General features: G+C 37.1%; 1 protein-coding gene across 7 annotated transcripts in view; it reads right to left on the bottom strand.

The window, feature by feature from the left end:
• Window positions 1-27045, bottom strand: part of lrp1bb (low density lipoprotein receptor-related protein 1Bb) — a 351504-nt gene that overhangs the window by 211582 nt on the left and 112877 nt on the right. The window lies entirely within an intron of this gene.

Raw genomic sequence — 27045 nt, 5'->3', positions numbered from 1 at the left:
GGAATGGATTTCTTTTCATCAACAAATCCTGAAAAATGTATCACAGTTATCAAAAAACATTAAGCAACACAGACGCTCACAACACTGCTGATAACAATATGAAATGTTCAGCTTTGTCACTACAGGAATAAATTACATTTTCAAATTTATTAAAGCAGAAAACAGGCATTTTAAATGGTAAAATTATTCAAAGTTTATTACTGTTTTGATCAAATAAATGCAGCTCAAACATACACACACGCACAGACACAGATTTGTTTTACTATCTTAGTGAGGACATTCCATAGGCGTAATGGTTTTTATACTGTACAAACTATACATTCTATCCCCCTGCACTACCCCTACCCCTAAACCTACCCATCACAGAAAACATTCTGCATTTTTGCATTTTTAATAAAACATTGTTTAGTATGTTTTTAAAGCTATTTTAAATATGAGGACTCATGAAACATCCTTATTACGTCGTAATGCCAGTGTAATATCCATGTCATTATACAAATTTGTGTCCTCATAAATCATGAAAACAAGCAACAATCGCTAGGACTTATTTCACAATACTTAGGTCATTTTTTCAAAACTGTTCACACAGTTCTCCTAACCAACTTTCATCTTTGCACAGCAGTTAATTTCACATTCAAAATGCACTAAATCTACCAAAACACTGCATGCATGCCTCAAATCGACTCATTCTCCAGAACTCTAGCAACGTTTTTCTCCCAGCAAACACACTTTGTCAGTCATAGAAAACTGACCTAAAAAAACACTAACATCAGGTAGCATTATACGTTTGCTTTTGTAAAATTCCTTAACAAAACAATAAAACACTCTATATTGTTTATAATTCACTACAGTTTGTTACCTAACACTACAAAATTATTCCAAAGCTTTCCCCTTTGAATGGATGATAATGAAATTGAAAGATTAAAGGGTCATAAAACCCCAGAACACATTTTTTGACCTGTGAACAGGTATGTATATAGGCTGCACATCATTGAAAATACTAAAGGAACTCATTAATTTTATTTTAAAAAATTAAAATTTGTTATTTTTGCATTTTTCAGAGCGATTTCTATCTTCCGGTTTGAAAAGCAAAGTCGGAGCAATGTCACAAAATCTGACGTCACCGTGTACTACTGGCAGGATTCGGAGTGCTGGTTGGCTCCAAGTATGGGCTGGTCGAACATGCTGACGTCAACAATTTCTACATTTATTGACTTAAAGCTCATTCAGTCCAATCACTATGCTGTATTATGTATACGATTATAATTGCGGTATTATGCATGAGGAAGTATCACTTCTCTCGCCTCGGTATCTTGTCATTCAGAGACATATCGTTGGTTTTCGTTTCCTCAGTTCTACAACACAATGCGTTTTCCTGCGACGCGACCAGAGCAGATGTTTGTGTGCATGTGGATTGTTTTGCTGTAATCTACCAGCACAAATGGAAAATATGTTCGCATGAGATCGCATTACAGCAGATAATTCAAATGTCACAAAAGTGCTGTTCATCACCTCTGCGTTCGGACACGCGAGCCGTGTGTATGTTTCCCTCAGCACAGCAAGCACAAATGAGTGTTGTTTGTATTTTGCCCACGATGCGGTCAGAACTGGAGTTTGAATACGAACACATGAAAAATACGATTGTTATGATATAGACGCGGAGCGCGCATATGATCGGTTTCAGCGCGGAGCTCCTGCCACGTGGATCATATATCATACACAGAATAAAGTATCTGTGTTTAAAGTTTTTATTTCACACATTCTCCTGCACCAAACATTAACCAGCACGGTGTAGTTATGCACACATATTTCATCAAGTCTTCTTCAAATGAATTATATGTGCAAACTGGACACTGATACAGTGGTGTAGCCACTGAACGCGACGACACGATTATTCTAATAGACAAAAGACTGATTTTGAGACTGCAGTGCTCGTAAACGTAATCAAAGTAGCCTATTATTAGCCCTATTAAATATTCTTTTGCATTTCTCCCCTGTGCTTGGGAGTTTGTTGTCATTTTCTCTGTGCTCATATATTACAGTTTTTTTCAATTGCTAACATACTTTTGTCCATTCTGAAGTCACATTTTCAAAACTCTAAACACATTTAGCAGAACATTTGTCTGTTGTGGCCATACCATTAACACAATTCATGTCGTTTTCACACAAAATGCAGTCAATTAACACATTTCTTAAATGCTTAAATTTTATTTTCATGTAAGCTTACCTCATACCAAAATTATGGATCTTTCTCATCTTATTTGCAAATGCTTAAACACAGCAAGTTGGAAATGAAGACCCAATGTTCCAATCATTAAATATAGGATAAAACCTATACTTTTGCAACAACAGCAGCTCAAAAGTATTGAAAAATATATATAAAACAAATACTGAAACAATTGATAAGCATTTTTAATTAGCAGATCACTGAAATATTGAGAAATAGCAGATTCCAATCTCAGTTGGAGGCATAGTCAGGTGTTCAATTTCTTTCCATTACATGGACATACACAGTAAAATAGGACTCTTTGAATCGGATTTGTTCAGTGGATGAAGAACAACACAGAGGAGCAGAGAGAAAATAATATCTGGGTGAGGGAGAGGAACAGATGAAGGAGAAGAGGAGAAGTTGGATCAGGACAAGGGAGAAGAAGAGGTAGAGGAGAGGAGGAAGAATGTGTGCTGGACTGCATCTCTGTTTTTTTCACTTACATGTGGAACCTATGAAAGCTTATTTCTGCCATGAATAGAAAATAAAAAAGGTAATTATGTCTTTTTATCTCACAATTCTGACTTTTTAAACTCAATTCCTAAAGTTTATATATCACAATTCTGAGGAAAAAAAGTCAGAATTGTGAGATGTAAACTCACAATTACAAAATAAATAAATAATAAATAAATAAATAAATAGAATTGTGAGATAAAAAGTCACAATTACGTTTTATACTTTTTTTTTATTCTGTGGCGGAAAAAAAGCTTCAACAGTAACCAAAGACCGTGTATGTTGGATTTGTTGTTGATCAATGGCAGCAATTTCATGTTTTCATTTCAGTAAAAGCTTTGTGTAAAGCTTTTACTACAACGATTCCACTACCATTGTTCCATATGTGCAGAATATGTGGTCTGCGTAGGGCACTAGCTACCAAGGGGACACCATCCCACCCTCTATGGGGGCAACATCAACACCACACACCCAACCCCAGAAAGAGATTTCAACCAAGGGGGACACTGAAGTTCTGCATAGGGGACTTATCTGACCAGTAGCTGCCCTGAGCAATTCTGTTACTTTCTTCTTCTCTTTTTCTACTGCACATTTTATAAAATAATGACTCACTTTTGTTGCCAAGAATGCACACATTCAACACTCAACTAAACATATAGAATGGCTTACATGCATTACTCTATTTCTGCAGTAAAAGGAAACTGAATTATAAAAACGATGGATTTCATATTTTCTCCAGTTAGAACCGAAACATGACAAGTAATGCAGTTTTCATAATGCCATCAACTGTTAGTATTTTGACAGTCATTGCACTTTGATTGACTATATGTTCATGTTGGATAGAAAACTAGTGTTAGTGTTTGATAGAACGACTCGATTTTGAATCAGGTTTACTGTGTTTTGATAGAGTTAGCTTGTGTTGAAAAAGGTTTTTAGCATTTTGAAATGTAGAGTTTGTGTTTATATAACAAAATATGGTTTTGGGCAGAAAATTAACTATTTGGCTAATTGTGTGATGTAGGTGTGTTGCTGTGTTAAGAGTTTAGAAAAAGTGCTTTAAGTATTGCTAAACGCTTGTTAGCAATTGAAAAAAAAACTGTAATATTCATCATTCTGTATAATGAGTGTGTTGTATGTCTGTGATTCATTGGTTGTTCTCTCCCCTCTTCCCCCCCTCTACACTCCCACTTTTCCAGAGCTTTACACGCCCATTTTAACAGACTTTTTTGAGCTTTGAGGTGTGAACGACCAGGGTAAAACAGGGGGGTTTCATGACCCTTTAAAGCTTGTGTAGGTGTTCAGCTTCATCTAATTGCTTTGATAGTATTTGATTTTTTAGATTCGGAATATATTTAATTACAATATTACTGTAGAAATGCATATTTCTGTATTTTTGTATTTGAACTTAAGTTTAACAAGTTTTGAAAACAGTATGTAAGCATGTGCAAATTATCCTGTAGGTACACTGAGTTTTGGCGTTTGTTGTGTCGAGGTGAGAAAAGAATTAATGTAATTTGAAAGATGTAGTCATTGAATGTATTTTGTAATGGTAAATGATCCACAGTTTATCGGGCATAGATTTCTGTTGTGCTCACAGTGTGAAGAGTTTTGAAAAAGTGACCCAAGTATTGTGAAATGGGTCCTATAGCGATTGTAGAAAACTGAATATGCAGCCATAAGCATGCAAAAACACTGCAGAAACAACATTATTCAGGAATTTACAAAGATAGAACTCCAGATAAACAATGAAGTTCACTAAAACATGTTGCATACAGTAAATAATAACATTGCTTTAAATAGCCTTTTTCTCCAACAGTCTGTAAATGCAACCACAAATGCAAATGTGCATACTTGAAGGCATTACTCTGTACTGTAAACAGACGCTTGCATGTAGGCTACGCTGCTAAGCTATTCTGAATCACTGTGAGAGAGAGAGTGTGTGTGTGTGTGTGTGTGTGTGTGTGTGTGTGTGTGTGTGTGTGTAGGTGTGTGTGTGTGTGTTTGTATGTGAGCACGTGAGTGAGTGAGAGAGAGAGAGAGAGAGAGAGAGAGAGAAAGAGAGATGGAGAGAGACAGAGAGACAGAGATGAAGCCAAAGCCTCAGAGATGTCTATTGACACGGTTGCACCAAGCAGCTGTTTAAAGATTCATGAGGCACATAGGTGACCCTCATCTGCTTGAGCAGCCACAAGAACACATAAAACACGTCTAAGTGAAACATCGACTTCCATCTCGCACACTGTGAATATGTCACATTGCACCTTAACTACATTGGTATCAATTACCATAACTGCAACACAGCCACTTAGCGTGAGATTTATAGCTCGTGTGACAGGACCTCTTACAAATCTCCGGAGTCCCAGTTTCCTCCGAGCTCTGATCCTACACCACTGAAAACATCCTCCGGAAGAGTCTGGGCTATTCATCGGCTTTCATTTAGACTTCATAAGATAAAATGACGCCATAATTAAGGGGGTCGTTTAATGGGGGACTGTCATCCTTTAACATATAATAAGCGTATGATTTATTCGCCAATGCACACTTCTGCTTTCCAATAACAATAATTCTCCCCACAAAAGCATCTCATTGTTCCCACAGACGTTTTCTTTTTTCTCAGTCATGGAAATGTGCCGAAACATTTTTTTTTTTTTTTTTTAGACCACCTCTTTCTGAGCCCCAAGGATATTCTAAATTAAGGAAAGTCAAATGTAAGTGACCTCAACTTTGCACACTCATATTTCAAACGTGAGTACAAAAGGCAGGCTAATCAACCTCACAACCTCGTGGCTTTTCTTCAGAGAGCTGGAGGAGAAGATACAAGACAGGCTTTTCAATTAAAACGTCATTTGTGTCAATCCACGGCCTCTCTACATGCATACACGACTCAGCAGATTTAACAGTGTCAGAGGGATTTTTGGTCCCAAATATGTTGATTAATATCCGTGCTAATTTTCAATTAAAATTGTACAGATATACTGGCAAACATCTCTCTAATCATGCATTCATGAGGAGCTTTTCCATTATTCATAAGCAAATACAGCAGCAAAACAACTGAGGAAGCCCATGTCACATGCATTGCTCTGTTAACGCAGTTGAGTGAGGGGCTGTGACAAACTGTGATTATCCTAATAAAACTGCATTGTCAAATACAGAATCATTCCACTCACAAACTGATTGGGGACTAATCTAATCAGATGAGAGGGAGAGATGAATATTCAGGAGTTTCAGATGCACCATGCCGGATAACACAGATGGTGTCTGTGCAGTTGAAGGATGATAGGAAATTATTTCTCTTCACCCTGTACTGAATTAGAAGCCAGATAGCACTCGTGGCGAAACATCCTCCATCATGAGAAAACTCATGAAAGTGGAGGCGGAAAACACATGCTTATGATACTCGCATGTAGGAGAACTGTTAAAAAAAAAAAAAAAAAAAATATTGGAGATGAGTAAGGAAGGAATAATTGACGACAGGCCGTTGAATTATTAGAAAAGAATGCTTTATTTTTCGATTCAACGGACCAGAGTCAATTATTCCATTTATACTATGGTTACCACACCTTAAAGGCCTGTTCACACCTGGACGAATATCGCGCGCGATTTTCGCCGACGTTTAACGCCTCGTGACTAAACAACGGGCGCCAATGTGAGTGTGCACACCGACGCGAAAAACGCGAGGCGTAAAAGCGTCATTTTTAAAAAAACGCCTCGGGTTCGTTTTTTTGGTTTGACGCGCCGCGTTAAAAACTGGCCGACCAATGAGATTGGCGCTTTTGTTCACGTGCCTGGAGCTGCTGAAGTTACAGTAAAACACGACTTGGTGGCGCTCAAGCACAAAACGGTCTTGCCGAGCACACAAGACGACAAAGATAAAGTAAGTAGACGAGGAAGACCCCTACAAACTATCCCTGCATCTCAAACAGCTCCCTAGCTTCCTAGGTCGTGTATCAGTATACCATGTAAATGAATGTGGCCGACTCCCTGATCAGTGCCCTGACTAGTGAAGTAGAGAGCTGATTGAGACGCACACTATGGGTGCTCTGCCACAGATGTGTATTATTTCTTTTACATTCAAGAAATATAGTTGAGAATGTCTGTTTCATAAATATGTTTATTTACACTACCGTTTACTTGCACTACTGTCATTGTGACTTATTTGCACTACCGTTTCTGACTCTCTCTCTCTCTATATATATATATATAATGTAGGCCTATGCCATTTTATATATGCATTTTTTTTATCTTCTTTAACTTTATTAATATCATATGTTTATTTGCACTACCGTTAAGCACAAGCGCCACATACTGTCAGGGAGTGAATTTGCACTTTCACTCGGCGCATCGCCGGTGAAAATCGCTTGGGTGTGAACACAAAAAACGTCTCGAAAAACGCTGACGATAAACGCGTGCGATATTCGTCCCGGTGTGTACGGGCCTTAAAACATTGTTCAGATGTTGTATTTCGAGATGTTTGTCAGGTTTTTGTTCTTAAAAAATGGTCTTGTGTGCATGACAATTTCTTGCGCATATCATCCTACGCCTCCGTTGCTAATTCCAAAATGTAATTTTAGAGCTAGTAACGGAGGCTTGAGCCATTGATAGCAGACTAATGCAGTTATTAATGCAGTTATTAGAAAGAGAGACAGAGATTAAGCATGTGGTAATTAAAGAGTCTGTGCGTCTCTCAACAGTGTTCGGCAGCAGTGTCACTACTAATAGCGAAACAGTAAGTTTACCTGCTTCAAGAACAGTACTGTTTTTACCTCACTAGTGAGAAATGTCAAGTAGCTTTTAAGTTGCTAAACTATTTTACTTTTAAAATCATCAGAGCAGCGCTGACAACACTGTGTGTGTGTGTGTGTTTGAGTGGGAAAGAGAGCAGGAGAAAGAGTATGTGCTTTTTGTACATAATAAAATGTAAGGTTGTGGCAAAATAACATGGAATAATTTGTTGTTTTTATCCTATTGTTTACTATATTTATTTGCTTGGTCAGTGCCGTTGTGAGTTTTGGTTCTTTTGCTGTTGTAGGCTGCAGGAACCTTTGAAATTACTAAAATGATTTGGCGAAGTAATATGGACATGGTAATGTGGTCAAGACTTGACTGGAACTACTTTTGCCATTCATTTCCCTGAAAATAACTGCACACCTTAGAATGTTAGAACACCAATCAGATTCAAGCATTCAACAGCACCATAGTATAACAGTCTATATTAAATATGTTGTTTACATTTATGCATTTGGTAGATGCTTTTTGTCCAAAACTTACATTGCATTAAAACTGTTCATCTTATCAGTTCATGCATTCCCTCAGAATCAAACCATGACCTTGGTCGTTACTTGACCCATAGTCTCAGACATCAATTGGCTGAACGTCTAATGCCTAAAGCACACACAATTGGAAACACTTTGGGAGTTTTGAAGTCGTCATCTGGTTGAATTCTACAGTATTTCCAAGAGACGTTTGTCGTGTTCTTTAACGGTCTGACTGCAAACAAAGTAGTCATGACTCATGACAGCAAACCCCCTCATGGAAGAAGAAAGCCATTGTGTTTACAATTGTGAGCGCCTATTAGGATCAACTTGACATGTCAACTAAATGCTATGTTTAATATGTGAAGCTAATGGCATAGACTCTTTAAAATATGTCCAAGAGTTTTACATGCCGGTCTGTAATTGTATGGACATCAACTTTACATTATCACACTCCTAAACATGACAATGAACTGTGATTATATAAAGCTCTAAATGGTTTAGCTCCCCAGTATCTAAGCGAGCTCTTGGTGCATTATAGTCCTTCACGTCTATTGCGATATCAGAATTCAGGCCAGTTGATAATACCCAGAATATCAAAATCAACTGAAGGCGGCAGATCCTTTTCCTATTTAGCACCTAAACTCTGGAACAATCTTCCTAGCATTGTTCGGGAAGCAGACACACTCTGTCAGTTTAAATCTAGACTAAAAACACATCTCTTTGCTCTTGCATACACATAACACATTATCAATACATTAACATTTTTCAAATCCGTTAAAGGATTGTTACGCTGCAATAATTAGGTCGGCCGGAACCGAGAACATTTCCTATAACACTAGATATACCTGTACATCAGAATAAGAATGGCATCTACGCTAATATCAGTCTCTCTGCTTATCCTGAGGTTTGCAGGGTGCTGGATCCAGGCCGTATCCAGATCAGATGGAGAACCTGTGTCTGGACCTGACTACAACGTAGCCCAGGAGACAATGGGCCTACAGATCCAGTTCTGGCTGCATCTATAATTCAGATTTTTAATCTCCGTATCCGCTTGCATATATCTATATATAATCTATTTTTAATTTCTAAAATAAAAATGTATGATTCAGATTTTGATCTCCATATCCATTTACATATATTATATATATCTTCCAAGGGGTTTTTTCCCTCCTAGGACTTTTTTCCCAGTGTTAGCATGCTGGCTTTTTCTCCTAGGGGGTTTTTTCCACCCCTGGGAGTCAGCCGACATTGGCTTAATGTAGCACCATCTTGTATATGTTACATATTACCACGCTTGCTTGTACAGCTTATTTTTAACCACTTCTCTTTTTTCTGTGCTTCTAATATGTAAAGCTGCTTTGAAACAATTACCAATTGTAAAAAGCGCTATATAAATAAATTTGACTTGACTTGACTTGATTGGCTGCTTTACATGTCAGTCTGACAGACTCTTGGGCGGCCCTTGGCCAATTAAAGCTGCTAAGGAGTCTCTGCTATGGAAGATCTGGCTACACAAGACTAAAGCCCCATGACTAAATCAAACAGATCATATTATCATCTGGAGATTTTTTTTTTTTTTTTTTTTTTTTTTTTTTTTTTTAAATTGGCCATCAGATGTTGCAGGTTGCCCTCTGGGAAAAAGAAAACAAATGAAAAATTCAATTTCAGTCCTTACTGAATAATGCATTATAGAGTAAGGCTGAAGGAGGCTGAAGTGCTAAATTGCTTTTCAACCTCTGGTGGTAAAAGAAGAACAAGTCTAAAGTTTGTGTAATTGCATTGATACCTTTTTCCTATAGCAGTTTAAGTCCTCTTACAAATTCACGCATTATCTCACTCAAATTCATTACAGTTCAAGGTCTTCTGCCATGCCAGCTGTCTGGCTCTGGTGTCAAAAGGCCTTCAGGATGAAATGTAAATACGAGCCTCAATTAGTTGCCTAAAGAAACCAGGAGTCTCAGGAAATCAAATGATTTGGACTGAACAATAAGCATACAGATGGAGTCTGCACTCTTGCTCCATACAAAGTAGGGCCCCAACAACTGAACAATTTGGATCATTTTGGCCTTTTCATTAACTTGCTGGAATGGCTGCAATGTCACTTTAAAGATAGTCCACTGCCAAAATAAACCCTTCCTGCAGTCCCTTTCCCTGTCCCTCACATATTGCTTTTAATTAAAAAACCATGGTGATATTTACCCACTTTTCTCAATGTGAAAGAGGAGAGATCAGCTGGGAGTTGCTAATCCATCTACTTAATGTGTAACGAAAGGCTTTCGTATGAAATCATCCATTCTGTCTCTTTAATCAGGGAATCTAAAATAATGAATTCTTTGAGGAAAATGATTAAAAAAATTGTCATGGAAAGTACAAGGGTTGACAAAATGCCAATTTCAGTAGTCAATACCAATACCTGTGAAATGTCATTCTCAATACCAATGTTGATACCACAGCAAAAATGTAAATATATATATATATTTTTTTCATTTAATTTCTTCATTCTTAAACAAAAGATTGAAAGGGTCTTGGAACCCACAACCAAATTTTCTGAGATTTAAACAGAGTTAAGCATCAAAGCAGTGTTGAGCATCAAAGAAGACAATACTACCATCTGTTAGTTTCGATTGTACGAGAAAACTACTTAATTTGAATCTTTATTGTGCTATTTTCAACTTACGGGTTTAAATTCATCTTTGTGTCAACGTCACAGGATGAGTTGATTTGTTATAACAGTGGGATTGCATACAATAAGTGAGAGATGCATTAATGGATTAAAAATGAGTGTTTGTTTTTCATGACCCTTTAATTTAAGAGCAATCGGTTTTCTTATTTTCCGGATATGTTGTACTTTAAAGTTTCATAGATCCTTCATATCTATGAAACAAGTATTCATCGCCGAATTCCCGGGAACAAACAAACATACATGCACAACTCCGTTGCTGCCTCGGAAAAACAAACTTCATCCTCTGTTCCCTTAACGCTGGGTTCTTTCCCTCACAACCAAAAACACACTCTTTTGGTGACAGGAGCTGCATCTCATTTCGGAGGCTACGTCCTCCAGAGGTCGCATTTGAAGGCTGCATACGTCATCAAGTATGTCTTATTTAAGAAAAGTAACCGTAATAAAATTGACTGATATTCATTGTGAGGTGTAAAATACTGTAATTTCTTTCTTACGTTGCAATCTAACGGTTATTTTTCTTAAATGTGAGTGCCTTGATGATGTATGCAGCCTTCAAAGGGTGCAGCCCCTGAATTGGAACACAGCCATTGTTGAAAAATCTCTCGGCTTCCGTATCCCTAACAAAACATGTTGATGGGAGTGCTCTTGCTCTTGCTCTGGGTGATGTGTGTGTGCACGCTTATCAGGGAGAAGTACCTATACGAGGAATTCGTATAGGCTCTCTTTTGACATCATACAGGACACACTCGGAAAAAAACTCTCAGAATCCTGTACCGAAACCGGAAGTAGTGGATTTGGCACAGAAATACTCCAACTTGTGTTTTGAAACTTTGGCCATGTTTAGCATGAGAATGCAACTCTTTAACAGTGTACATAAGTCAGAATGCATGAAATAGCATTACCCAAAATAAAACAAAACAAAACAAAACAAACACGCCCCTATCCAAAAGGATCACACCCTTATCTTGACAGCTCCTCCCAAATTCAAACACACCATACACCTTTAAGACAAAACAGAAATGTATGTTGTTTTTGAAAACATCAGCCTTTTCTCTCCCACCAACCGAAATCACGTATCATGTCGAGTAATATATTGACTAAATGTGGAATAGAGTGATTTTATTTTTTTATTTTTATTTTTTTTAAATGAGGGGAAAAAATATATTTGCTGAAGCACAACCCCATTCCAAATATGCCTTTTGTAATATTTTTAATAATATTATTTTCTGTATTTAGAGGCAAAGTTCATTAATTTGCCATATTTTATCTGTCAAATCTGATTTTGCCTGATTTATTTTATTTCATTATTTTATTATTTTATTTTATTTGCTTTGACCTGCAATAAGAGTTTTAGAATAAAAAACATGAATCACTTTTCTCATGTACTGTATCTCTCAATAACAGGCAGCTTTATATGACGGTCTTTCTAAGGTCACATAATTAAAATGATGCACAGATTTATAGATTTAAAATGACATATCTTACCATCTTACCCTACTCTCCCCTAATGGTACTGTAAGTAAACCTTTAATTTTCACATGATTATGTGTATGGCTCTACCAATGTATGTTTGTATAACATCACTGACATTGTAAATCAAACTTCCACATTAAACACTCCTAAAGTCATTTCTTGTTTACAGTAAGAATGTTTTCCTCTATCCTCCTTTCTGCAATCTCTATTTTCTCTCCTACACAGAGACACTCAGACACAGTATTTATTTTCCCTCCCTTGCTTTAGGTCAGTGACATTTGAAATGTTCAGTGCACTGGCATTCGAGAAAGAAAAGCCAGTTTAAAACTGACCTTGAACAGAAAAGCAAACTATCCACAATACATTAGGTCCCTGGGCATGTCTTTTGAGCTCCACTTTTACCAATATTTCTAAGAACCAAAGAAAAGCCTTAGGTCCAATACCCCAGTTGGACCTCAAAGACAACCCTATAGCTCTATCCATGGTATATGTGCTGTCTCTTTTTCAGAGGGGATAATCATATGGGTCTCCATATGGGGTTTTCAGAATTTGAGGTCTCAATCTGGTTATTTAATACATCATACAGCACAAGAGTACAGGCCCCTAGATGCAACGTTCATATATATGCAAATAAGACTAATATTTGTGTTGCAACACTTTAAAGTGATTTGAAAGTACACCTCTTCATAAAAGCTTGGAAGAAAATGAGAAAATCTTGCTGCTCACCTTCTTAACAGTTAGGAAAAGAAAAAGAAAAAAACATTTCTTTCTTGCCTTTCTTCACATTTTTAGCTGACTTTAGTGTATACATCACATATATTCAGCCGTTTACAGCTGACCCTCAACTCTTTTTCACTGTTTATTTTAGCCACACTTCATGTAGTACTCGTGTACTGTAGGTGGTGTGCAATGACTATTGAGCAAATTTCCCTCTCTATTTCCTGTGTACTAATATATACAGATGTTGTTTGCAGTGCCTTCCAATGCTAAGAACATTTTTTCTACGATTCCCATTAAGTTATGAAAACATTATGTTTCTGAAAGTTCAAAGCATCCATTCTGAAACAAGCAGTAACATTTAAATAACGTTAAATGAACGTCCAACTAAAACGTTTCAGGAAAAAAGTTCCATGAGCAAGGTATAAATAATGTTTTTATGCCAAAGTTTGAAAACGTTATTAAAGACCAGATAACTTTGAATGAACATTAACATTACTGGAAGAATGTTTGTTCATAACCTTTTTCCCAGAATGTTAGCCAAAGTTCTGACAACTTCCCTGGGATTCAGACTGAAAATATATACTCTGCGATCTGGAATCACACTTAAAGAGTTATTTCACCCAAAAATAAAAATCCTGTCATTAATTACTCACTCTCATGTCGTTCCACACCCGTAAGACCTTCGTTCATCTTCGGAATACAATTTAAGATATTTTTGATAAAATCCAATGGCTCGTGAGGCCTGCATTGAGAGCAAGTTAACTTAGACTTTCAAAAGCCCAGAAAGGTTCTAGAAACATATTTAAAACAGTTCATGTGACTACAGTGGTTCAACCTTAATGTTATGAAGCGACGAGAATACATTTTGTGAACCAAAAAAACAAAATAACGACTTTATTCAACAATATCTAGCACTCGTTACTGAACTAAACACTGCTTCATGAAGCTTCTAAGCTTTACGAATCTTTTGTTTCGAATCAGTGGTTTGGAGCATGTATTAAATGATCTCAAACTGCCAAAGTCACATGATTTCAGTAAACAAGGCTTTGTTGCATCCTAAGTGTTTCGATATTTCAATGGTTCACGGGACTTTGGCAGTGCTCCGAACCACTGATTCGAAACAAGATTTGTAAAGCTTTGAAGCTTCATGAAGCAGTGTTTAGTTCAGTGACGAGTGCTAGATATTGTTGAATAAAGTCGTTATTTTGTTTTTTTGGCTCACAAAAAATATACTCCTCGCTTCATAACATTAACTCCCTGAGGTCTGAAAACGCGCCGACGCGTTTTGCAGGGTTTTTTTTCACATTGCAGCAAAACAGACTTAAAATACTCCGTCATTTCTTATCATAGAGACATAAGTAATATATCAATTGAAACTATAGAATATCTTCTTTTATTTGTGTACACTCAGAGTAAAAACACAATGTTGTGCTTTTTGTAAAATAAAGAAAACTAACATGATGCATGATCTCTCCTCTCCCTCTGAACGAAGTCCAATCTGATAGTTCTCAGAAAATGAACTGTAACTTATGAATACTAATGACAAAAAAAATGACACTTACGTCTAAAGAAATGTTGAAATGTCAGGTTTTAAATCGTGCAAGTCAAATCGAAAACAAACATTCTGTGTTTATGTAATCTGTATGAAAAGAGAGCCATGTCAGAAGTCTGTGATTCAGCTCATTATCCGCTAATGCGGCCACGCCCACGGAGCCAGCGCTATTCAGACGCAAATTCAGTCAATACATGCATTCATCGTCTCAATCGTGTATTTATTGTCTTGAAAAGTGTTTATTTGGATGTTAAAGCAATGGTTAGCGATCTCTAGAAGACATGCCATTAGTTCCTAGTTCCTTTTCTTCTTTATATTATGAATTTGTGGACTAAAGGTGTAAAGAGCGCCCTCCGGCTGCAAGTATGAATTAAAAACACAGTATCCAGCACTCATAGTGATGACAATAAATATTATTTCTCAGTATAGAAAATTGACATAAATATATAAGAATCCATCAATATTTCTCCAAATGTGCATGCTTTTAAGCTAAAAGCCTATATGAAATGCCATAGAGGTAACATAATTGTTCAGACACTTTGCACCACAGAAATACATTATATTTTAAAGAATATAATAGAATACCATTATTTTAAATTGTAATAATATTTCACAGTATTGCTGTTTATGATGAGCTGAGACAATATTACAGAGGGTTTTTTTTTCACAGCCTACCTGACTGATAGGCCTCATTAATATGCAAGTAATTTCAGACCATTACTATGTGATTCCTTTCTCTTCTCAGGTGTAAATGGCCCATTATTCATGCAGATTCACGCCCCCACGCATACTGTGTTTCTTGACAAAAAGTGTCTTACAAAAACTAAATCAATATATTGTTTTATATGAAGGAGTAGGCAGCATAATTTTTACATAATTCTGAAGCAAAAACTCTAGTCTACAACCTCCAATACCCAAAAGTAGATTTAATATACTTTTTTTGGCCTTATTTCAGTGACTTAAGTTTTTTGTTTTTTCAATAACCACGCATAAACATTATTCCTTCAAAAATACAAACATGTACATACATGTTCCTCACATATTATTGTAGCCTAGTTTGTGCTGAATACAGTGTAATGACACTTTTGTCATGTATATGTTTATGAACAACTGAAAAAAGCACAAATGTCAGGGCATGTCAAAACTTCTCCAAGCCCAAAATCAGCCTCAGACTCCAGAGGGTTAAGGTTGAACCACTGTAGTCACATGAAATGTTTTTAGAACCTTTCTGGGCTTTTGAAAGTCTAAATTAACTTGCTCTCAATGCAGGCCTCACGAGCCATCGGATTTCATCAAAAATATCTTAATTTGTGTTCCGAAGAAGAACGAAGGTCTTACGGGTGTGGAACGACATGAGGGTGAGTAAATAAAGACTGAATTTTCATTTTTGGGTGAACTAACCCTTTAAAGCGATAGTTCAGTCAAAATTGCAAATTCTGTCATCATTTACTCACCTTCATGTCATTCCTAACTTGTATTATTTTCTTTCTTCTGCAGATTTTTTTAAAAATAAGAATCTCAAAGGCATTTCGCAAAATAACACATGGGATGTGCTTAGTGTTGTGACCAATGGCTTTCATTTAAATTGAACCAAAGCTGAAAAGCTAAAACTTACAGAAAACCACAACAATATTCTTTTTTTCCCCTCTGACTTGTAAACATTGGTTATTTCCTTCAGGATACACAAATCTAGTTTAAATTCACTCATACAAACAAGGATTGAAATACTCTGAAAATGTAACACCTTTGACTGAGCAGCCACAACCCTTGTGGTTATATACAAACATGTCACTTGATTTCCTTGTTTCTTGCTGTTTATTAGCTGTTTTCGCTATCAGCCTCTTGTTGATGCTCTTGGCAACAGTACAGCAATCTGTCAAGTGTAGTGGCATTGTGTATTTTTCACTATCCTAAGAGAGAAGCATTGTAATTTCCCTCCTTTTACTCTAAGAAACTGCATATACCATTTACATGGGGTGCAGAGTTTGTGTTTTTAAAATTGGTTCCGAGAGGCAGCAGCATTCATTCCAAATTCCACCTGGGTTTATCTTCAAATGTCAAAGAGATTAGCTTCAGGCCACACTGTCCGCATTTGTTATCTCTACATTAGGACATTTTTCAACATGCCTTTCCTCCCACGTCCTACTAGTATGTGGCGCACTAATGAAAACACTTCGATTTATTGGATTTTAAAGACTAGGCGGTAATTTCAGATGAGGATGCGTTTGATTTTCAATGGCACAGCTGACAGCCTTATTAAGGTCTATGGATGACGATGATGATTTTGTGGCTTTGCCCAATTAAACACTCACATTTCAGATATTTGCCCATGTTTTTCTCTTTACTCATGTGCCATTCTAGATGACTAAACAAACAATGTGCTACTGTTTGATTGATATTCACTTATATTAATTCCTTAATACATCAATTACAGTGATATTCATCAGTATAATAAAAAAATACACAAACAAACAAACACATATTCATTTCTGTTGAAATATTTTTGAAAGAAGCCCCTTGGGCTCACCAAGGCTGCATTCATTTAAATAAAAATACAATAAAAACAGTAATATTGTGCAATATTATAACAATGTAAAATAATTGTTTTCTATTTTAACATATTTTAAAATTAAATGTATTCCTCTGATGGCAAAGCTGACATTTTACCAGCCATTACTCCAGATTTTACTGGCACATGATTCTTCAGAAATCATTCTAATATACTGATATGTTGTTCAGGAAACATTTCTTATCATTATCACAGTTGACCGGGAGGGGACGGTGACCGGGAGGGGACATGTTTGGTTCACTTAAATGTGCCCTAGATTATGTTTTTAAAAGATGTAATATAAGTCTAAGGTGTCCCCTGAATGTGTCTGTGAAGTTTCAGCTCAAAATACCCCATAGATTTTTTTTAATTAATTTTTTTAACTGCCTATTTTGGGGCATCATTATAAACGCGCCGATTTATGCTGCGGCCCCTTTAAATCCCGTGCTCTCCGCCCACAGAGCTCGCGCTTGCCTTAAACAGTGCCTTAACAAAGTTTACACAGCTAATATAACCCTCAAAATGGATCTTTACAAAGTGTTCATCATGCATGCGTCGGATTATGTGAGTATTGTATACTGTTATATTGTTTACTTCTGATTTTGAATGAGTTTGATAGTGCTCCGTGGCTAACGGGTAATGCTACACTGTTGGAGAAATGTATAAAGAATTAAGTTGTGTTTATGCATTATACAGACTGCAAGTGTTTAAAAATGAAAATAGTGACGGCTCTCTTGTCTCCGTGAATACAGTAATAACCGATGGTAACTTTAACCACATGTAACAGTACATTAGCAACATGCTAACGAAACATTTAGAAAGACAATTCACAAATATCACTAAAAATATCATGTTATCATGGATCATGTCAGTTATTATTGCTCCATCTGCCATTTTTCGCTATTGTTCTTGCTTGCTTACCTAGTCTGATGATTTGGTTGTGCACATCCAGACGTTAATACTGGCTGCCCTTGTCTAATGCCTTTTATAATGTTGGAAATGTGGGCTGGCATATGCAAATATTGGGGGCCTTCCCCCCGACTGTTACGTAACAGTCGGTGTTATGTTGAGATTCGACTGTTCTTCGGAGGTCTTTTAAACAAATGAGATTTATATAAGAAGGAGGAAACAATGGAGTTTGAGACTCACTGTATGTCATTTCCATGTACTGAACTCTTGTTATTCATCTATGCCAGATTGGACACTAGGTGGCGCTATAACTTGAAAAAAAAACAGCTGTAACTATGCAACCGTTAGTCCGATTGACTTGAAATTTGGCATGCAGTGTCTTGGTCCAAGGGGGCATGACAGTCTATGAGGAAATTGGTGTATCTCAAAAAACATGGCCGCATTCGGCCAATGAAGTTTGAGCACCTATTAGACAAGGTTAACGGAGGCCGATCAGAACGAAACTCCACCGAGTGTTCGACTCGTGGTCCTAGAGGTCTGTAAGAATTTTGAAAGAAATCAACTACTAGTTGGTGCTAACAAGTTTTTCCTCAAGAATTTTGTGAAGAACTTTTGTGAAGATCGGACCATAGGTGGTGCTATAAATGTTAAAAAGCTTTAAAAACATTTTTTAATGGTTTTAGCTGAAAATGTATATAACTTTGGGTGTGGTCGACTTATTTTCACAGGAGTCACGTCCTTAGTCTCATGAAATCTTGCTGAGTCCAACGATACCAGACTTGCCAGGTTTCAGCTTATGGTTTGTGCAATGTTGTGATTTAGCGCTTGAACTTTTGCGAATATCTTCAAAACCGTTAGTCCGATCGAGACAAAACCAGTGTAGGAAACACAGAACCTACGTTTGTTAATTAAATATCACTGCCCAAATGTCAAAATTTTGATAGGAAGTGGCAAGTCTCATTGGTCATTTTTTATGCTCTCATTTATACAAGTATCTATAACTTTAAAACGAAATGAGATATTTTCACCAAAATTAACGCATATGTATGGGCACACTCTGAGGACACCCCCCTAAAAAGTGGTGGAGATCAGGCAATAGGTGGCGCTATAACTGTCAAAAAACCTCTAAAAAACATATTCTTCCTTACTAAATTGCCTGTATTGGCTGTAAATGGTCTTTTCCATCTATGATCTAAGTCAGGGATGGGCAACTGGCGGCCCGCAATGTCTTTAAATACGGTCCGCTGTATCACTCGGATGAATAATTTTTAAACATTTGAAAAGCAAGTAATGTAAAGATTGGGTTCAGATTATAATGTTAATACTAAATCAATCCAGGAGAGGTCGCTATTTCCAGCCGATCCCCGTATTAATAACAGCGTAGCATGTGCACGCTAATGAGAAAAAATTACCAAAAATAAATGAAAAATTGTCAATAAAAATCATGTTTTTACCATCCAATCAGGATGGTTAACGGATTATATTTTCACCAAGTTCAAGGGGTCACCCATATGTTTGTTTGGAAACGAAATCTGTAATGAAAGATTTTATTGTAAATTGCCATTACACCACTGCACTGCTCACAAAATCCACTTTTCACCGTTGAGTCGAACGGAATGGTAAGGAATGGTCCCAGTTCCTGGTACAGCACAACACGATTACAAACCGTTCTCCACCCGGAATTAGCCAATCATGCCGAACCGTGCTGCTAGAATGTGAGTAGTGACGTTGTCACTCAGGATCAGTCACTTGTCTGTTGCCTGCCTGCCAGTTTCTCCATAGCTTACTAACATGCTATTTGAGCAACGTGCACAAATTAATCATACAATTAAAAGAAATAACTGATTGTCCTCCATAACGCAGTCACTATTTTCATCGCATATCTTGTGTAAACTCTTGCGTTACTAAGGAAACGGCTGAAGAGCTCTGTTATCAGCCCCACAACCTTATCTGTACCGGCCGGGTCAGCACGGAATGGAACGGTAAAGCAAAGAGAACGGTTTGACGGTCAAAAAACATCGACCCCACAGTGAAAAAGCAGCTAACGAGAAGTATGAATGATACACATACACATGTGATGCAAGAGTTGCAGTTTTCTTAGATTTCAAAGATAAAAAGCATAGTCAACAAAACCTTTTTGCCAAATGAATGACAGAAATGTATGCACTTATGTTCCTATCCCTTTTTTTTTTTTTTTTTTTAAATAGCATTTTTCATGGTAATATGTGGATGTGGATTATGGTAATGCCACATGGAACAACTATTTTTTTTAAATAAGCTCTTTTTAACGAGGCTGAGTTGAAAAATGTTCTCTAGGCTTGTAATCAAATATAGGACATCTGTACATTTGTTTGTTGCAAAATTATAGACAATGCAATTTAGATGTTTACATTTGCTTGTTGGAGTAATATTGCTTGTCAACTGAAAACAAAGTTTCCCATTTGTATTAGCAAAATTGCACAAGTTTTACAGTTCATAAAATCTTTAAAATCAAATTACATTAATTATACATTGATTTCCCTTAATAAAAAGTAAATTGAGTAAAACTGTGTAAAAGGTGCGAGTGTGGATTAGTAATCTGGGGCCGTATTCACAAAACATCTTAAGGCTAAAAGTAGTACCTAACTTGCCGATTTAGGAGAAACTCTTAAAAATAATGGGCGTGCCGGTCCTAATTTTAGGAGTCCTAAATTTTTGCTCTAAGAGTATTTCACAAAGCATTTTAGCGTTAAACTAGCTCCTAAGTCTGTGAAACGTTAGGAGTAGTCAAGAGGACTCCTAAGTCACTAAGACCAAATCACAAACAGTCCTAATCCACCCAAAGACACTGTACACCATTGAGGTAATGGCAATAGAGCCTTGGGTGCTGAACCTTTTCTTCATAAATGCAATACAATTTGATCTGAATCTACGATGAGATGCCAAAAAAAAAAAAACTTTAACAAATAAATAAATATTGCCTGATTACCTGTGGCAATGGTTTTCATGAGTTCACACTTACAAATGATTGAATAGACTAATATATATATATATATATATATATATATATATATATATATATATATATAAGCGTATTTGGTGTGCTGTCCAAGGGGATCGAGGGCTCCGAGCTTGGAATTTAGCCCAAAGTTCTAACTGTATCCCCAGTCGAGAGTGAGGAGTAGGGTGGATGAGGGATGCAGAAAACTGTCGAAGTAACTATAGGCGAGTCGGCTCTCGTCTGTGTATATATTCCTCCTCTCGAGCTGATTAGAAAGACCGTTTGAATGTGTTCCTCCCAAACTTTGTTTATAAAACATAATTTGTCGCTTGAATTTTGCATTCTGTTGAGATGCAGACATCCAAGAGGTGGACAATTAACTGTATATACTAGTTTAATTAGTGACACTACATTTTAAAACCTTTATGGCAACAATATGGTAACATTTTATTTTGACTATGGCAACATTTTTATTAAAAAAAATATTTATTTGAATAGGGCAACATTTGTATTTTAAAACCTTTATTTTAATATGGAAACATGACACCTCATTCTACAATATGATTCTACAATACAATTCTATGATTAAATCGCTGACTCCTCCCCCATCAGCCAATCACTGTGTGTATACTCCATAGCAACGAGGTCAACCCTGCCCTTACTCTTAACTTAAGACTTTTCTCTATTCCTTAGTAAAAGTTGGTTTTACTAAGGTTGGCTAAGAAAACTCTTAGCTAAGAACTTTTACTGCTATTTAGGAGAACTCTTAGTGGTAAGATAAAATGTTTTGTGAATACGGCCCCTGGTCCCCTGGTATAAAGAAGAAAAAATGTTGGCCCTCGTCACTATCGAAGTTGCCCATCCCTGATCTAAGTGTTTACATGCTTGCTAAATAAAATATAATACCTTTTATGTGCTTAAAGGCTTTAAATGCTTGAACCCTGATAAATGCTGCTTGCAGCCACTGTCCTGTAGAGTTTAGCTTCAACCCTGATAAAAACCCACCTGCCTGTATCTTTCCAGTAATTCTGAAGACATTGATTAGCTTGTTCAGGTGTGTTTGATTAGGGTTGGAGCAACTCTGCAGGATAGTGGCTGTCCAGGACCAAAGGTGTCCATCCCTAGGGCTGGGCGATATATCGCATGCGATTGTCAAGCGCATTTCGTCAGTAAAGCCGGTTCCCTGATTGCCGCTAAATCGGCATCACCTACTTTCAAATGGAGCGGCATTTAATAAACCGAGCCGTAGTTCACTGATAAGATACGCAATATCGCGTTCATTATCGAAGGCGATTCATCTGCGATAATGAACGTGATATTGCGTAGCTTATCAGTGATCTACGGCTCTGTCTATTAAATGCCGCTCCATTTAAAAGCAGGTGATGGCGATTTAGCGGTAATCAGGGAACCGGCTTTACTGACGAAATGCGCGTGACAATTGCATGCGATATATCGCCCAGCCCTACCCATCCCCCACAAAACAGCAGGTAAGGTATAAGGTAAAGGCTCCGAGTGTGTGATCAAACCTGCAACCTTCCAGTTACCAGCACCTGAACCTTAACTATTACACCACAGAATCCCTCCCCTCCTTATTAAGAACAGAAATTTCAATAAGAAAGTCCATGGGGCAGTAACATGCTCAGAGCCCATTGTTTCTCACCATGTATTGGCATCTATCCACTGTAAATCATTGGCAGGATTTAATTAAACTAATTCATCATCACAGAGTAATGTAATCAACATCCTATGAAATGGAGCCATCACTTCCTCCACCAGGCTATGCCTTCCAAAGGACCGCATGTTAATACATCACATTCAAAACCACTCACTGCTCAATAAAGTGTCCATACATCACACCAAAGCCCCTGCAGGAGAATCGGCACATTCACACTTCCATGCATTTTTAAACACTGCTATTCAGTCCCCTTCAAAAACCCCAATGCATTCAGAAGGCTTTGTGTTTGGATCCATAGTAAAGCCGATAGAATTTATATACCCCAATCTTTTGATGTCTGTTGTTATGTAGATCGCCCGTGCGGGCTCCATTCCAAGGAAAAACACCTCAGTATTAATGTCATTCACATAAATAATGCATAGATTCTTTTGAGAAACTGAGCCAAAAAAACAACTTCTCTGCAAACAATTATTTGTAAAGGACATATTTTACTGCATTGTTTTCGAGTCTGCCAGTCCATTACTCTGGGAATAAATGTACAGTACTCATGAACACAGAATAACCTTTGGATTGGTCCCAACTAAATAAAATCACAGGAGAACGCAGTTTTGAGCTCCACACGGAGTAAAGAGATGCACAGATACACTAGAGAGGATCCACATACAGGAAATTATTTTTGTGGTATTAATAATTGTAAAGATACAATTCGTATCCTGTCCTTCAGAAAATAGGCTACTGTTTGTGCTTTCCAGCATGCCGTTATTCCGACTTGCCTTCAGGGGATGTTGGTAACCCAAACCGCTGAATGGATGATGAAATGCATGTTCTTTGGTGACTTTCATTGAATACAATATGACTGTTGTCCAATTTAATTGTCTACCACTTCCTGCCATCTTTAAGATGTTGTTTGTACTTTTTTCAATGTTAAAATGTCCATACAAAGAAAGTCAGTGGGGTCCAATTTTATCTGGACCACACCATTCTTCAAAATATAATCTGTTCCATAAAAAAAGTAAATTCATGTTTGGCGTGAAGTAAATGATGACAGAATTTAAATTTGGGGTGAACTATCCTTTTAACATGAAGGCACAACTATAAATATAGCTGCAAGCAGCAGTTAAGGGGTTTTTAAGCACTTTAAGAACTTTATTGGCAGACGGCGGCTGTGTTTTCCGAGATATGCAAATGCAATCATCAACAATCGTGGCACCCTGGACAAAGACAATTGTAGCACCTTGGACAAAAACAATCGTAGCACCTTGGACAAAGACACTCTATGCCAGTTTTCAAGTCAATTGGACTTGCCTGACTGCCTGAAAGCTATAGCAGTTTTCATGTGATTTTTTATTTTATTTTATTTTTTTCATTTTACAGCGCCTTTTTCACACTACCACAGACTGAGCCCATACAGTGTACCAGGTTTGGTGAAATTATCTCATTCCGTTCAAGAGGGACAGCCGTTTTAGTAAAAGTGGCCACGCCCACTTAAAACATTTTGGTGTCCCATCGTGGATGTGAATCGAAAATTTGACTTTCCGTAATTATTGACAATTGGGGGGGGGGGGTAGGGTTAGGTAGGAAAACTTCAACACCCACAATGCACTGGGCATGTTGCCATCCAAGGCCACTCCCACCAGTCTGCTATGGATACGATTACCTGAGTCAAATACCACCTTGCTTTAATAGGAAATACTTCTTAGCAAACTTTTAGTAGACTTGTATTGTTCGTGGGTGCAAGAATTCAAAGAGTAAATGCTTAATGGGAGTGAGTTACTTTTGGTAACTCACTGTAATCTGAAAAAACTCTGTGTTTGTAGTTAACATTTCAAACTGGATGACCATGAACACAATGTTTGAGGCCAACGTAGACATAGTACGATACAATTTTCAGTTATAAACCTACCCTTGCAATAAATGTTCTGTTAATAACCCTCAGTCGATACGGCTGTCTGTAGGTGGGGATAGTCGGTCCAGGTAACATGGAGAATGAGTAAACACTGGACACTACCAACACTGTAACAATACAAAGCATGTTGAAAATCGACAAAGTTACACTTTAACATACTAAACTAGAGACCTATCTGAAATGCACAAACAGTAGCTCTAGCAAAAGCTGTTGAGAAGGAAATGTACTAGTCATAATAGATGATCGGTTGAAACATGTCTAGAACGATCTTATAATGCGCCTATACTTAGTTTTCTATTTGTCTAACTGAGGATTTATTTGAAAGGGTTTTATACTGCTGCCACATAGCATACAGACACAAATTATTCACAAAGACGAGGTGTTAGTTTCATCATTATTGCGGAAGGTGAAGGTCTCTACGCTATTGTGCCTCACAGTAGACAATTTCCCCACTGAATGAAAACCATCTGTTTGCTCTCCTGTCTCTAAGCTTAGCTTATACCAACAGAGTTCTCTTCGATAACAGCAGGGGGCTAATGTAGGCTTTAGTAGTTTGATGTCATCCAGAGGTATCGTGACAGCAAAGCTGTCAAGGTGTTGAAATATGCTCTTTTCACAAGGCTGCTGGTGACAAGCTAGTGATTTTGTCCCTAACAAAAGAAGCGGAGGAGTGAAAGAGAGAAGACGGCAGTGAAAGTCAAAGATCTGTCAAGAAAAAAAAAAAAGAGATTCTCTAACTATGGAAGCACAATACCTGCCAAGAAACACTGCATTCCAAAACATAGTATGACAAAATCTTTACAAACTCAATATAACCAGACCTGATGTAGAATTTAAAATTATAGAGATGAGTGAATAAACAAAAAGAACAGCCAGTATCATTATTTATAATAGGAATCAAATTCATTCCTGTTAAGCAGTAACCTTTGAAGATAGATAGAAAAAGCAAATAGAACCCATTATAAGCACTGACGCTGTCCTGGACACAGTTTACAGGTGCCCGTTCCTTTTACTCCATGCGCTTGAGTCTGCTGAAAAGAGGACAAATGGAAGAGTAAATAGAAGCATAAAGGAACGTTCACTTTGACGTGTCCTGTTTAAATAACTCGTTTGTGCCTCTGTATCTTCAGAAGGATACCAGATTCAGGAAAAAGTGGATGGTTAATTTTTAATGGCATCTTGGATTGCGTTGCTGGATTATATGTTTGTTCAGAGAATTTGACCGCAGATTGTTTTGTAAACGAGGCACAGTGTAATGGAGAGTATTGGATCTGACAGCCGCTGCATCACAAACCGTAAGTAAATGATTTCATAATGCTTTGTCTGTAAATTATGGTTTTATATGGATGTTTTCAAAACACTTACTCGCACGCAATAGCAAGTGGGCGTTGATACTGACATTAGCCAATCATAACAGTGGCCATTTACCAACAAGCCTTAAAGGAGCCTTCAGACAGAGGGTCACAATGAAGGTTGAAAATAATTGTTTTTCAACATATATATTTGTTTTTGTTTTGTTTGTTTGTTTGTTTGTTTATTAACATTACAAATTAACCTCAAGAAAAAAAAAAGGAAAAAAAAAAATATATATATATACACATGGGCAACATTTGACTCTCGAGTTAGGGGGGGCAAGAAAAAAAAACTTTTTTTTTTTTTAAAGCAAATTCAGCAAATTATTCACAGAAATTTTAAGCAAACAAGTTTAAGTTTGCTTGTTGTTTATTTACTCATTTAATAATTCACTTAATTTTATTATCACGGGAAATGACGCGGACGACGATATGTGAATGCCCTTGCATTATTCAGCCTGAGGGTGGCACTCTAATGATGATTAACAGACTTTAGTACACATAACGCATATGATACGCCGGTTTCACACCGCAAGCATTAGCGGTGCGTGAGCGTGAACTGCAGTGCGAGTATTCACACTGGAAGCGTTTGTATGGCAGCGGCTCCAAGCTGCATATAAAGTGAGCATTTCTTTACAAAGACAACTATAAATGTGTTTTTATAAGTTCGTCATTTATAAATAGTCTTGAAAGTTTGTTAACATGCAAGGTGTACAACACTCATGTATGAATGTAAAATAAATAAAAATAAATAAATAAAAGCCTTGTGTTAACCATTGCTGCACACGAATGAGGTAAGCTTTGTGTTTTATATCATCTGACGTGTGCACGTTTACAAGACAGCAAACTCGGTGAAAAAAGCCAGCAAACTCGGGTTTAATTTGGGTATGCTAGATCCTATAGCTATCTGTGTAATAACTAAAATAATGTTTATTTATCATATTTTCTGGCTAGTTTAGTTTTTTATAATACACCATACTTTAACAAACTGAATAATTAAAAACAAGTTTAAATGAGTAAATCTTTTATAAATAGGCGTGTTGGTTATGTGGTGATGCGCTATGATATTGCGGGGCATGGGGCAAATGAATTGCAATGTTAATGGAATAATAAAAGGAGCATAATAATAATCAAAGTGATTACCTGTTTTATCCTAATTAAATCCACATGTATGGACCGTTCAATGTTCAGTAGGCTACTGCAATGTCCGAGTCTCTCCTGTCCCATGATGTTTCTCATGTGTTTTCAGTTGGCGCAGGCAAGAAACATT

This window comes from Megalobrama amblycephala, linkage group LG6 (assembly GCF_018812025.1).
Source record: "Megalobrama amblycephala isolate DHTTF-2021 linkage group LG6, ASM1881202v1, whole genome shotgun sequence".
Taxonomy (NCBI): Eukaryota; Metazoa; Chordata; class Actinopteri; order Cypriniformes; family Xenocyprididae; genus Megalobrama; species Megalobrama amblycephala.
Note: the sequence above shows the minus strand (reverse complement) of the source record. Positions and strands in the feature narration are given on the sequence as shown.